The sequence below is a fragment of the Ovis canadensis genome, chromosome 5 (genome assembly GCF_042477335.2).
Source record: "Ovis canadensis isolate MfBH-ARS-UI-01 breed Bighorn chromosome 5, ARS-UI_OviCan_v2, whole genome shotgun sequence".
Lineage (NCBI taxonomy): Eukaryota > Metazoa > Chordata > Mammalia > Artiodactyla > Bovidae > Ovis > Ovis canadensis.
In genome coordinates this window covers 66,420,490-66,432,815 of record NC_091249.1, presented here as the reverse complement: position 1 = coordinate 66,432,815, position 12,326 = coordinate 66,420,490, and positions in this window count along the sequence as shown.

Genomic DNA, 12,326 nt, shown 5'->3' with positions numbered 1-12,326 from the left:
CTAACATCTGGCTCATGGTGGCTTGTGAAACCACCAGGTGATCATTTCCACCATCCCTGAGTGTAAAATTGGGATTGATAAGTTCAGCAGTTGGTATAATACCTGCACTGGGTCCTTGGCCTTTGGCATAGGCGTTATCATAGTGGAGAAGGTCAAATGGAAACCTCGGAAGGTGCCCCCTCCTTCCTGGCCAAGAATGTAAATAAAAAATACTATATCCTGGAGGGATGGAAAAAATTAATATCACCATGAAAAGCTTAAAGGACAGGGATGGTGGTTCCTCTTGTATCGTCACTTAATTTGTCAATTAGAATCCATCAGAGAGCAAATGGATCTGGAGAATGACTGAAGACTGTTACAATTCAATCAGTTAGTGCCCCTGATTGCAGCTGCAGTGCTGGATGGGGTATTTTTGCTCTAGAAGATTAATAAGGCCTAAAGTACATGGCAATGGCACCCCACTCCAGTCCTCTTGCCTGGAGAATCCCGTGGACAGAGGACCCTGGTGGGCTGCAGTCCATGGGGTCGCTAAGAGTCGGACACGACTGAGCGACTTCACTTTCACTTTTCACTTTCATGCACTGGAGAAGGAAATGGCAACCCACTCCAGTGTTCTTGCCTAGAGAATCCCACGGCCAGGGGAGCCTGGTGGGCTGACATCTATGGGGTCGCACAGAGTTGGACATGACTGAAGCGATTTAGCAGCATTAGCAGCAGCAGCAGCAGCAGCAAAGTACATGGTATGTGGCTTTTAATTTGGTAAATGCCTTTTCTATTTTGGTTAGGAAAGAAAATAAGAAACAGTTCACATTATTGTGAAACTGACCTTTATTTAGTTTTGTTTCTCTGCTCTTTTAACTCTCTCACCTTCTGTAATAGTACAGTCCACAGAGATCTGAACCACCTGGACACTCCATGGAACATTACACTGACGGCATCAGACTGGTCAGATAGGAAGAGCAAGAGCACGATGAGCAGAACAGTGGAGACCTCAGTAAGACAAGTACACTATACAGGGTAGGACCTGAATGCTGGGAAGATTCAATGACCAGCCAAAGCCACTGTGAAGTCTTTAGGTGTCCAGTGGTCAGATGTATACCAGAACAACCCCTCTAAAGTAAAAGGAACATTACTGACAGACCCAGTGGAAGAATCATGATGAATCAAGAATCTTGGATTCTAAAGCAGGGTCAAGCAATCTACAGCAGACAAGCACACACCTTTAGAGAAACAGCTCATGCTGTGTTGCTTGGTACCAGTAGAGACAGTCTGTAACTGCCTATTATGAGCTGGTGTCTGTCAGACCCAGCGAGTCACAGAGTTGGGTGGGCCCAGCAACAGTGCGGTGTTGAGTTGGAAATGGTGTGTCTGGGACCAGGTTGTATGGATGGACAGTCCAGACTCCCAGGTCACTTACTGCAGTTGCACAAACATCCCTTGCCCAGCTTACACCAACGCCATGTTAGGGTCCTTAAGACCAGCTATAAGCAGAGGAAGAAGCCCTTGCTGGCTTTACAGATGAGTTGGCCTGGCTGCCAGGTGCAAGGCGAAAATGGATGCTGCTGCTGCTGCTGCTAGGTCGCTTCAGTCGTGTCCAACTCTGTGCCACCCCATAGATGGCAGCCCACCAGTCTCCCCTGTCCCTGGGATTCTCCAGGCAAGAACACTGGAGTGGGTTGCCATTTCCTTCTCCAATGCATGAAAGTGAAAAGGGAAAGTGAAGTCGCTCAGTCGTATCCGACTCCTAGCAACTCCATGGACTGCAGCCTACCAGGCTCCTCCATCCATGGGATTTTCCAGGCAAGAGGACTGGAGTGGGGTGCCATTGCCTAATGGTGGCTGCAATATAGCCAGATTCAAGGGTGGCCTTTAATGGATGAGGTGGAGATAGAAAATCTTCTCAATAGGTGTAGCTGTAAGTGATGCATGTGGACCCATTCTGTGTGAAAGCAAAAGTAATAAGAGGTAAGAATATATAGAGATTTATGACCACAGTCCATCAGATCATCTGATAAGTGTCATGAAAGAAAAAGACTCCTCATTGGAATGGGAGAGGCCCCTGGGGTTTGCATGGCCTTGAAGGAGAGAATTGAGGCACTGCCTAATCAATGAACAATGATTCTAAATTTTCTCTTGTCACCTTGGAAAGTAATGAACACTCCAAAACTGAGAGAAGAGAGAAAGTAGAAGCGGTGTCCTTCTTAGTCTCCTCTGCTGGTGTCTTCTCACATCTTGGACCTGTGAATGATGGGCAAGTCCTTGGATACCTCCATTCCTTATTAAACTAACTTCCTGGAGGATATCATGGAGTCTTGTGGCTTAAAATAACAACTATAAGGTGATGACTGTCAATGTATATGCTAGTTCATCAAAAGTAAAAACTTTATCCTTCAAAGAACATCATCAAGAAAGGAAAAGACAACCCACAGAATAGAGAATAATATTTATAAATCATATTTCAGAGACAGAGTTCTATCCAGATTATATAAGGAATTCTCAAAACCCCAAAATAAAAGGACAAATAACCCAATTAAAAATCGGCAGGAAATTTGAATAGATATTTTTTTTAGATGATACACAAGTGGTCAATAAGCACATTACAAAAGCTCAACATCATTAATCTTCTGGGAAATGCAAATCAAAACTCAAGGAGATACCACTTCATGCCCACTAGGATGGCTGTAATCAGAAAGACAGACAACAACAAGGATTATTATCTGGAGACATTGGAATCCTCACACATTGTTGGTAGGAATGTAAAATGGTGAAACAGTTTAGCTGCTTTAGAAAACAATTTTAGTTAAACATAGAGTTACCCTATGACCTGGCATTCTACTCCTAAGTAAATACTCAAGAGAACTGAAAACATGTGTTCACACAAAGACTTGTACATGAATGTTCATAGTAGCATTGTTCATAATAGCTAAAAAGTGGAAACAACCCAATTATCCATTAATTGATAAAGGGACAAACAATTATGGCGTATCCATACACAAGAATATTATTAAGCCATAACAATCAAGTACTGACTCTGATGGGTGTACTGCGAAAACATTATGTTCAGTGAAAGAAGCCAGACACAAAAGGCCACATATTATATGATTCCATTTTTATGAAGTGTCCAGTACAGGTAAATCTGTAGAGAGAGGAAGTAGATCACTGATTGCCAAGAGCTCGAGGGGACAGAGGAGTGATGGCTAATAGGTATGGGGTTTCTTCTGGGGGTGATGAAATTTCCTGAAACTAGATAGTGCTGATGGTTACACAATCATGTGACTATATTAAAATCCACCAAACCACACACTTTAGAAAGGTGAATTTTACAGTATGTGAATTAGCTCTCAATAAAGCTGTTATTAATATAAAAGAGAAAGAAACCATAAAACCTCAGGTGTCTCCCCTAAATCAGAGAAACCGTCACCTCTCCCCTAAACTCCAGACTGGTGTGTCCTACTCAGTACTTGACATTTCAGCCTGGATACTTAGCAGGAACCTCAAACTTAACATATCCCAAACTGAATTCTCAGCATCTCCCCAAATTTGTTCCTTCTAGACTTTTCTCCAACTCAGTAAATGCCAACCTCTTGCTTCCAATTGCCCAGGCCAAAAAATTTGGAGCCATCCGTGACTCTTGTCTCTTGTCCTTCTTTATATCCTCCATTCAATACATCAGTGAACCCTATGCTACCTTTAAGATACTTGTTGAAGCTGACTACTCCACTTTCACATCTATCACTCTAGTCCAAGGTATCATCATCTCTTGCTAGCCCCTTAAGTAGTCTCTCCAATTCTACCCTTGTTCCAGTATGAGCTGAACTGTGTTCCCTCCAAATTCATGTGTTGAAGCTATAACCCCCTAGTACCTCAGAATTGGGATATATTTGGAGACAGGCCCCTGAAAGAGATGATTAAGTTCAAATGAGTACATGAGGGTGGGCCCTAATCCAATCTGAGCCGTGTCCTTGCAAGAGAAGGAAATGGGGACCCTCAGAGAGACACTAGGGATACACAAGAACAGAGGGAAATCACATGAGGATGCATGGAGAAGGCAGTCTGCACCCCAAGGAGGGAGGTCACTGAAGAAATTACACCTGCCAACATGTTGATCTTGGACTTCCAGCCTCCAGAACTGGAGAAATACATTTCTGTTGCTTAAGTTAGGGGTCCCCAACCTCCAGGATCTAATGTCTGATGATCCATCAGGTGAGGGCTGATGTAATAGTAATAGAAATAAAGTGCACAATAAATGTGATGTGCTTGAATCATTCCAAGACCAACCATTCCCCTCCCTCCCCACTCCCCCTCCTCATCAAGGTCAGTAGAACAATTGTCTTCCATGAGACTGGTCCCTGGTGCCAAAAAGGTGGGGGACCACTGGCTTAAGCCACCTCAGTTCACTTCAGTCGCTAAGTTGTGTCCGACTCTTTGCGACCCCATGAATTGCAGCACGCCAGACCTCCCTGTCCATCACCAACTCCCAGAGTTCACTCAAACTCACGTCCATCGAATCGGTGATGCCATCCAGCCATCTCATCCTCTGTTGTCCCCTTCTCCTCCTGCTCCCAATCCCTCCCAGCATCAGGGTCTTTTCCAATGAATCAACTCTTCGCATGAGGTGGCCAAAGTATTGGAGTTTCAGCTTTAGCATCAGTCCTTCCAATGAATACCCAGGACTGATCTCCTTTAGAATGAACTGGTTGGCTCTCCTTGCAGTCCAAGGGACTCTCAAGAGTCTTCTCCAACACCACAGTTCAAAAGCATCAGTTCTTCAGTGCTCAGCTTTCTTCACAGTCCAACTCTCACATCCATACATGACCACTGGAAAAACCATAGCCTAGACAGACTATTTTGGCTAGATGGACCTTTGCTGGCAAAGTAATGTCTCTGCTTTTGAATATGCTATCTAGGTTGGTCATAACTTTCCTTCCACGGAGTAAGTGACTTTTAATTTCATGGCTGCAATCACCATCTACAGTGATTTTGAAGCCCCCCAAAATAAAGTCTGACACTGTTTCCACTGTTTCCCCATCTATTTCCCATGAAGTGATGGGACCGGATGCCATGATCTTCGTTTTCTGAATGTTGAGCTTTAAGCCAACTTTTTCACTCTCTTTCACTTTCATCAAGAGGCTCTTTAGTTCCTCTTCACTTTCTGCCATAAGGGTGGTGTCATCTGCATATCTGAGGTTATTGATACTTCTCCTGGCAATCTTGATCCCAGCTTGTGTTTCTTCCAATCCAGCATTTCTCATGATGTACTCTGCATAGAAGTTAAATAAGCAGGGTGACAATATACAGCCTTGACGTACTTCTGTTCCTATTTGGAACCAGTCTGTTGTTCCATGTCCAGTTCTAACTGTTGCTTCCTGACCTGCATACAGATTTCTCAAGAGGCAGGTCAGGTGGTCTGGTATTCTTATCTCCTTCAGAATTTTCCAGAGTTTATTGTGATCCACACAGTCAAAGGCTTTGGCATAGTCAAGAAAGCAGAAATAGATGTTTTTCTGGAACTCTCTTGCTTTTTGAATGATCCAGCAGATGCTGGCAATTTGATCTCTGGTTCCTCTGCCTTTTCTAAATCCAGCTTGAACATCTGGAAGTTCACAGTTCACATATTGCTGAAGCCTGGCTTGGAGAATTTTAAGCATTACTTTACTAGCATGTGAGATGAGTGCAATTGTGTGGTAGTTTGAGCATTCTTTGACATTGCCTTTCTTTGAGACTGGAATGAAAACTGACCTTTTCCAGTCCTGTGGCCACTGCTGAGTTTTCCACATTTGCTGGCATATTGAGTGCAGCACTTTCACAGCATCATCTTTCAGGATTTGAAATAGCTCAATTGGAATTCCATCACCTCCACTAGCTTTGCTCGTAGTGATGCTTTCTAAGGCCCACTTGACTTCACATTCCAAGATGTCTGGCTCTAGGTGAGTGATCACACCATCATGATTATCTGGGTCTTGAAGATCTTTTTTGTACAGTTCTTCTGTGTTTTCTTGCCACCTCTTCTTAATATCTTCTACTTCTCTTAGGTCCATAGCATTTCTGTCCTTTATCGAGCCCATCTTTGCATGAAATGTTCCTTTGGTAGCTCTAATTTTCTTGAAGAGATCTCTAGTCTTTCCCATTCTGTTGCTTTCCTCTGTTTCTTTGCATTGATCGCTGAGGAAGGCTTTCTTATCTTTCCTTGCTATTCTTTGGAACTCTGCATTCAGATGCTTATATCTTTCCTTTTCTCCTTTGCTTTTTTGCTTCTCTCTTTTCACAGCTATTTGTAAGGCCTCCCCAGAGAGCCATTTTGCTTTTTTTACATTTCTTTTCTAAGCCACCTAGTCTGTGGTATTTTATTATGGCAGTCCTAGCCAACTAGCAAAACATCCCTCTGCCACCCATTTTTTACACAGCAGCCCAAGAGATCTTTTAGAATCATATCAGTTCTCTGCTCAACACTCTCGTTTGCTGCCCATTTCACCCAGAGTAAGAGTCTCAGTCCTCACACGGCCTGGAACATCCCATTCTCCTTCTGCCTTCATCACCTCCCGGGGCCACCGGGCTGCACCACTCCCCAGGGTGTCCTGCAAGTCCTACTCCCCCCTCCCGTCACCATGCTCCAGCCCCACTGATGGCTCAGCAGTTCCTCAGACACACCACTGTCCTTTCATGGCCTTTGCATACACTGCCCTCTCTGCCCCAGACCTTCTCTCCCTACATCTGCGTGACTCTCTTCCTCACTCTTCAGGTTACCTCTCAAACATCACTGCTTAAGAGGACCTTCCTAACTATTCTCTCTAACTAGACCTCATTACATAGTCTCCTATCTTTTAGCACTTAGCAGCACCTGATATATTATCACGTTTCATTGTTTCCTTGGATATTGTTTAGTTCTCTCAACTGGCAAGTATGCTCCTTGAAGACTGGGGCTTAGTTTTGTTCATATGGCTCTATCTTCAGTGCCAGCGACAGTGCCTGGCAGAGAGAGGTTCAGTAAAGTGTATGCTATGCGCTGTGCAGAGTCACTCAGTCGTGTCCAGCTCTTTGCAACCCCATGGCCTGTAGCCTGCCAGGCTCCTTGGTCCATAGGGATTCTCCAGGCAAGAATACTGGACTGGGTTGCCATGCCCTCCTCCAGGGGATCTTTTAACGATAGAAAGGGTGAAGGAATTAAGGATATCTGAGTCACCTTTAAGACTGATCACTTTTCTTGTTAGAAAGCTCGGAACCCATCTGTGTGCTGTCTTCACTAAGGGTACTCAAGCATATATGCAAGAACCTGGTTTTGTCTGTTTCCCATCCTGTTTTCCCTTTGCTTTTATTTCTTTTACTGAGATATACTGTGTGCATTGGCAAGCTGCCTTAGTTTCAGAAATGGCATTGAGTATAACGCAATGAACTTGAGAACACATTTAAAATATTTCTCCAGTTTCCGGCCTTCTGGGATGGCTGTTTGATCTCTGGCTGTCTTGGGAGTAGGAAAGGACACTGGAGTGGTCCCAGTCCAAATCGCTGGACATGGGGTCCCCTGGTCACAAGAATTTCTGGGGGAATTCTTCTGAAGTTCAGTGAATTCTCCCAGGGACCATCAGCTTCAGCAGAAGAAAAGAGACTCTTTTGAAGGCCTGATGGCCAAAGAGTGCGGAAAAACTGCACTTTCGGATAGAAAAGTGCATCTTCTCAGCTTATGAGATGTCAGGCTAAAGTTGAAAGAAGAGCTCTTAAATCTGCCCACCCCCAAAGGGTGCAAGGGCAATTTCTGAGTTAAGTGTCTGGGTGCCAGGAAACATGGGGACAGAGTGAACATTGTCTGGCCGACTGGGTTCCTAGAGAACATCCTGCACTGGCTGTCACACTTATAGGGCTCAGACTGACCTCAGGGACAGGAAACACAGGGGTAAAGGTTCCCCAGCCACTGCACAGACACTTGGCCTGTGCCCCTCTGTTCCCTGGGAGTTGGATCTTGCAGGCTAAGGCCAGGGACAGTGCTCTGACCTCTGGTATCCAAGTTCCCAATTGCTCTGTTCACACAGTCCTGCCCCCAGCCTGTGGCAGAGGTAAAAGCCACTCAGGTCTGAAAGCAGCAGCAGCTTCTTCTCCCAAAGGAGGTTGCAAACTACCATGAGCCCTTTCATCAAAGAATTGAGTGGTATTCACACCAGGTAGAATGGCCATCATCAAAAAGTTCATAAATGATAAGTGCTGGAGAGAGTGTAGAGAAAAGGGAACTTTCTACACTGTTGGTGGGAATGTAAATTGGTAAAACCACTATGGAGAATAGTATGGAAGTTCCTTAAAAAACTAAAAATAGGGCTACCATATGGTCTAGCAATCCCACCTCTGGGCATATAACATATAACCAGAGAAAGCCATAATCTGCAAAGATACATGCATGCCAATATTCATAGCATCATTGTTTGCAATAGCCAAGACATGGAAGCAATCTAAATGTTCACTGACATAGGAATGGATGAAGATGATGTGGTACATATATATAATGGAATATTCCTCAGCCATTAAAAAGAAAGAGAGAACGGCACTTGTGGCAACATGGACGGACCTGGAGTTCACTTCACTTCATATTAAGTAAAGTCAGAGAAGACAAATGTATCACCCATATGTGGAATCTAATTTTTTAAAATGATACAAATGAACTTATTTACAAACAGAAACAGATTTCACAGATATTGAAAACAACCTTATAGTTACCAAAGGGGAAATGAGGAGGTGAGGGATAAATCAGGAACTTGGGATGAATGCACACACTCTACTTTATATAAGACAGATAACCAACAAGGATGTACTGTATAGCACAAGGAACTCCACTGAGTGTTCGGAGGTAACCTACATGAGAAAAGAATGAATATATGTATGCTGCATCACTTTGCTGTACGCCTGAAGCTAACACAACACTGTAAATCAACTATATGCCAACAAAATTGAAAAATAAAAACAAAGCAAAATACAAGACTACTTCTTTTTAAAAAAAAAATAGAACTGGGTGATGTGGACAGTTTCTGATGGTTCTCACACACTCCCCTTCGCCCCCCAAAGGCCAGGTGAGAAGCTATGGTGTTTTTCCATCATAATTTCTTGGCCTTAGACTCAATGTAGCCTCCGATTATATCTCCTTTCTTTCTCTGCTTCTTTGTGTTCTGTTATCAACACTTCCCCTCAGTTGCTGAGGGAAGTCTAGTTGAGTCAGGAAAAAAATTGGGGTCTATGGGACAGAAATTCAAATTTAACTGTTGTAAAGCAATGGCTTCCTGAGTGTCCTGGTACATTAGCATCTTTTACGTAGCAGTTTTCAATGAAAATGTGTTCAAATTGCTGAGAGATCTGTGGTTAAAGTCACCTGTTAAACAGGAAGCCATCGTACCCAGCCTATTTAGTGAGTCTGGGGTGGGAACAAGGAACCTGTATTTTTCAACAAGTACCCAAGAGACAATGTAGGCAGCCTATTGACCACACTGTGGTTAATGATCCCAGTGTCCGGGTCTGGCTACTCACCTACCAGTTCAGAACTTGTGGTGCTATGTCTGTTCTTCTCCACAGAGGAATCCAGCTCACTCTAAGCCGGGGATCCACTGCCACAGGAAGCACTTCGTTCGGAAAAAAGCAGACAGACTTTCATCTTTGAGACCCTTCCTCTGGTGTGGGCACCCAGCACCACCTGAAAATCACGGTACAATACTTGTCAGCATAGAATCTCTGAAAAAAAACTCCAATGTGACCCAGTCATTGAGATCTTTAACACAAATGACTACAGAAATGGGAAGTATGAGTGTAACCATTTTACAGAGCTTTCCTCTCTTTTCCTGGGTCTTGTGGAAATCCCCGGGGTGAAAGTGGCCACTTAGAGTCACCCACCTGACTGGGAGACTGGCCGCGCCACTGTATTCAAGAGCAAGGGAGGTAGTGGCGATAGCTGTATCCGCCTATCATCCAGAGTCAGCGAGACTGGCACACATCCTGAATAGCTGCATATGAGCACTAGCTGGGCTCTTCCATGCCAGGTGCCAGGTTGCTGCAACTGCTGGGAGAACATGCTCTGTCAGAGGGGCTAGCCGCACCTGGCGGGAATGATATAACCTTCAGGAATGCTAGATATGCCTGCATGCAGACAAGTGCACTGGGGAAAATCAGCAGCCTCAGCACCCAATTATGGCCAGTTCAACTGCAGAACTTGCGGTCAGACTTGCCTGTCCAGGTGGGATGCTTCTCAGGGAGACCAGATGGCTTCATTTGTAGTTTATGATAAAGCTGAAGTCTCATTCAGATGAGTGTAACTCCCATTTTCCAGTCAAAGACAATGGAATCATGGGGCTAGTCTTAAGCTTAGCTCCTCTCCTGATCTCCCACTTCTAGTGGGTATCACTGGGGCTGCTTAAGCCATTGTTCTCTCTCATTCATTCAACAAACATTTACCAAGCGCCAACTATGATAATCACAACTCACACTGTCTAAGTGATTGCCCTGGGCCAGGCACTGGTCTAGGGTTGGCACGTCCATCTCATACAATTCTCATCAAACCATATGAGTGAGCGATCCCATTTTACAGATGAGGACATTGAGGATCAAAGAGGTGACTGCCTAAGATGCCACAAACAATAAGACATAGAGCAGGGACTTCCCAGGTGGTCCAGTGGCTTAGACTCTGAACCCCCATTGCAGGGGGCCTGGGCCTGGTCAGGGAACTAAATCCCACGTGTTGCAACTAAAGATTCTACATGCCAAAACAAAAGATCGAAGATTCCGAGTGCCGCAACTGAAACCCTGCACGGTTAAATAAATATACAAGTAAATAAAATTTTTTTAAATAAAAGAGATACAGAACAGACTCCTAGGCAGTCAGCCCTTCCTGTGTGCCAGGCTGAGCTGAGGCAATGTCCTCTTCGTGCCTTTCCATGGATTCACTGATCTATTCATACTACAAACCTTTATTCTTATGCAGTGTCCCCTCAGCCTATCCACCTTACACACTCTGACACTGGCCCTCCTTCCCATCTATTAGCCCTCCCAAGTAGATTCTCCTCACTCCTCCTGATGCCTTGTTACCACTCTCCTGATCTTCCCTCCACCCTGTGGCTCTCCCACTGGTTGGTCTCTTGAACCCTGGTGTTGTTCAGAGTTCTCTGACACTCAGCCTCACAACCTTTACCTCAGGAAGACACTCCTGACCCACCCCTTCCCCACATTCACAACCCCACAGTGTGATCTTGCTGCATACTGGAGATGACTTTATCCCAACACGATATCCCATGACAGGTGGCACTTCTATTTTTCAGAATCCCCTATTAAAATGACTTCATGAAGTTGGACTGGTGTCCACCTCCCTACATGGCACGTGATTGGTTTCCAATAAACGTCTGTCAAACTGACCAGAACTGACTCACATGCTTTATATACCAAGGGTATGAGCAATAGAAAGAGCAGAACTGGTATTTTAATACAAGATGGTAAATATAACCTCATGAATATCACTCATGCTTGGAAGAGAGAAAAACAGGACAAAAATATGCTAACAGAACTATACAGGAAGGGCCATAACACATAGGATAAATGCATGACTCAGGAATCTGACCACCTGAATTTGAATTCTGGCTCCCAACTTGGTAACTATGTGATGCAGAGCCAGTGACTGTACCTCTCTGAGGCCGAGTCCCATCCTTAAGCGGGACTAACTCATCTTACAGGATTGTGGGGGGATCAATGAGATAGTCCCACTTATAGATGAATGTTGTATTTATTTTTTGTTCATAATGGATGGATTTGATAACAAAAGACTGAGGGAGGAAGAAACAGTATAGTATTTTGAGACTATGGTACAAACCCCCAGGTCAGACCCAAAAATGCATGTGAGAACTGGCCAAGAAGAGGCCCAGATTTTTACATTTTTAATTAGCCATATTTAATACTGAAGGAACTTCATATTAAGGAAAAAATCCAGAGTTCTGACTTCTCTTGAGAAACTAGAAGAGTTGGCTACTATGGGCTTCTATCTCTCCATGGCAGTAATTGTCTGGATTTGTATACTAACTGCTCATTTTGGCAGGCATCAGCTCTCTAGCTTCCCCAGTACCTTCCATGCCCACTGCTTCTTACTTGGCCTGCTTCACATTATAGGTATTTGAGTTTGCACCCCCTGTCATGTATGATACCTTCTCAATACCAATACAGTTTATTATTATGCACAGTTCTCCTCTGTTCAAAAATCTAGTATAGCTCTCTAGTACCTCCATCACTGAAGTCAAACTTTGTCATCTTCTCAATTTGGAGACCCATCCGGTCTTACTTCTCATGACTCCCCATCACACCTCAGCTCCTCCCTGCTA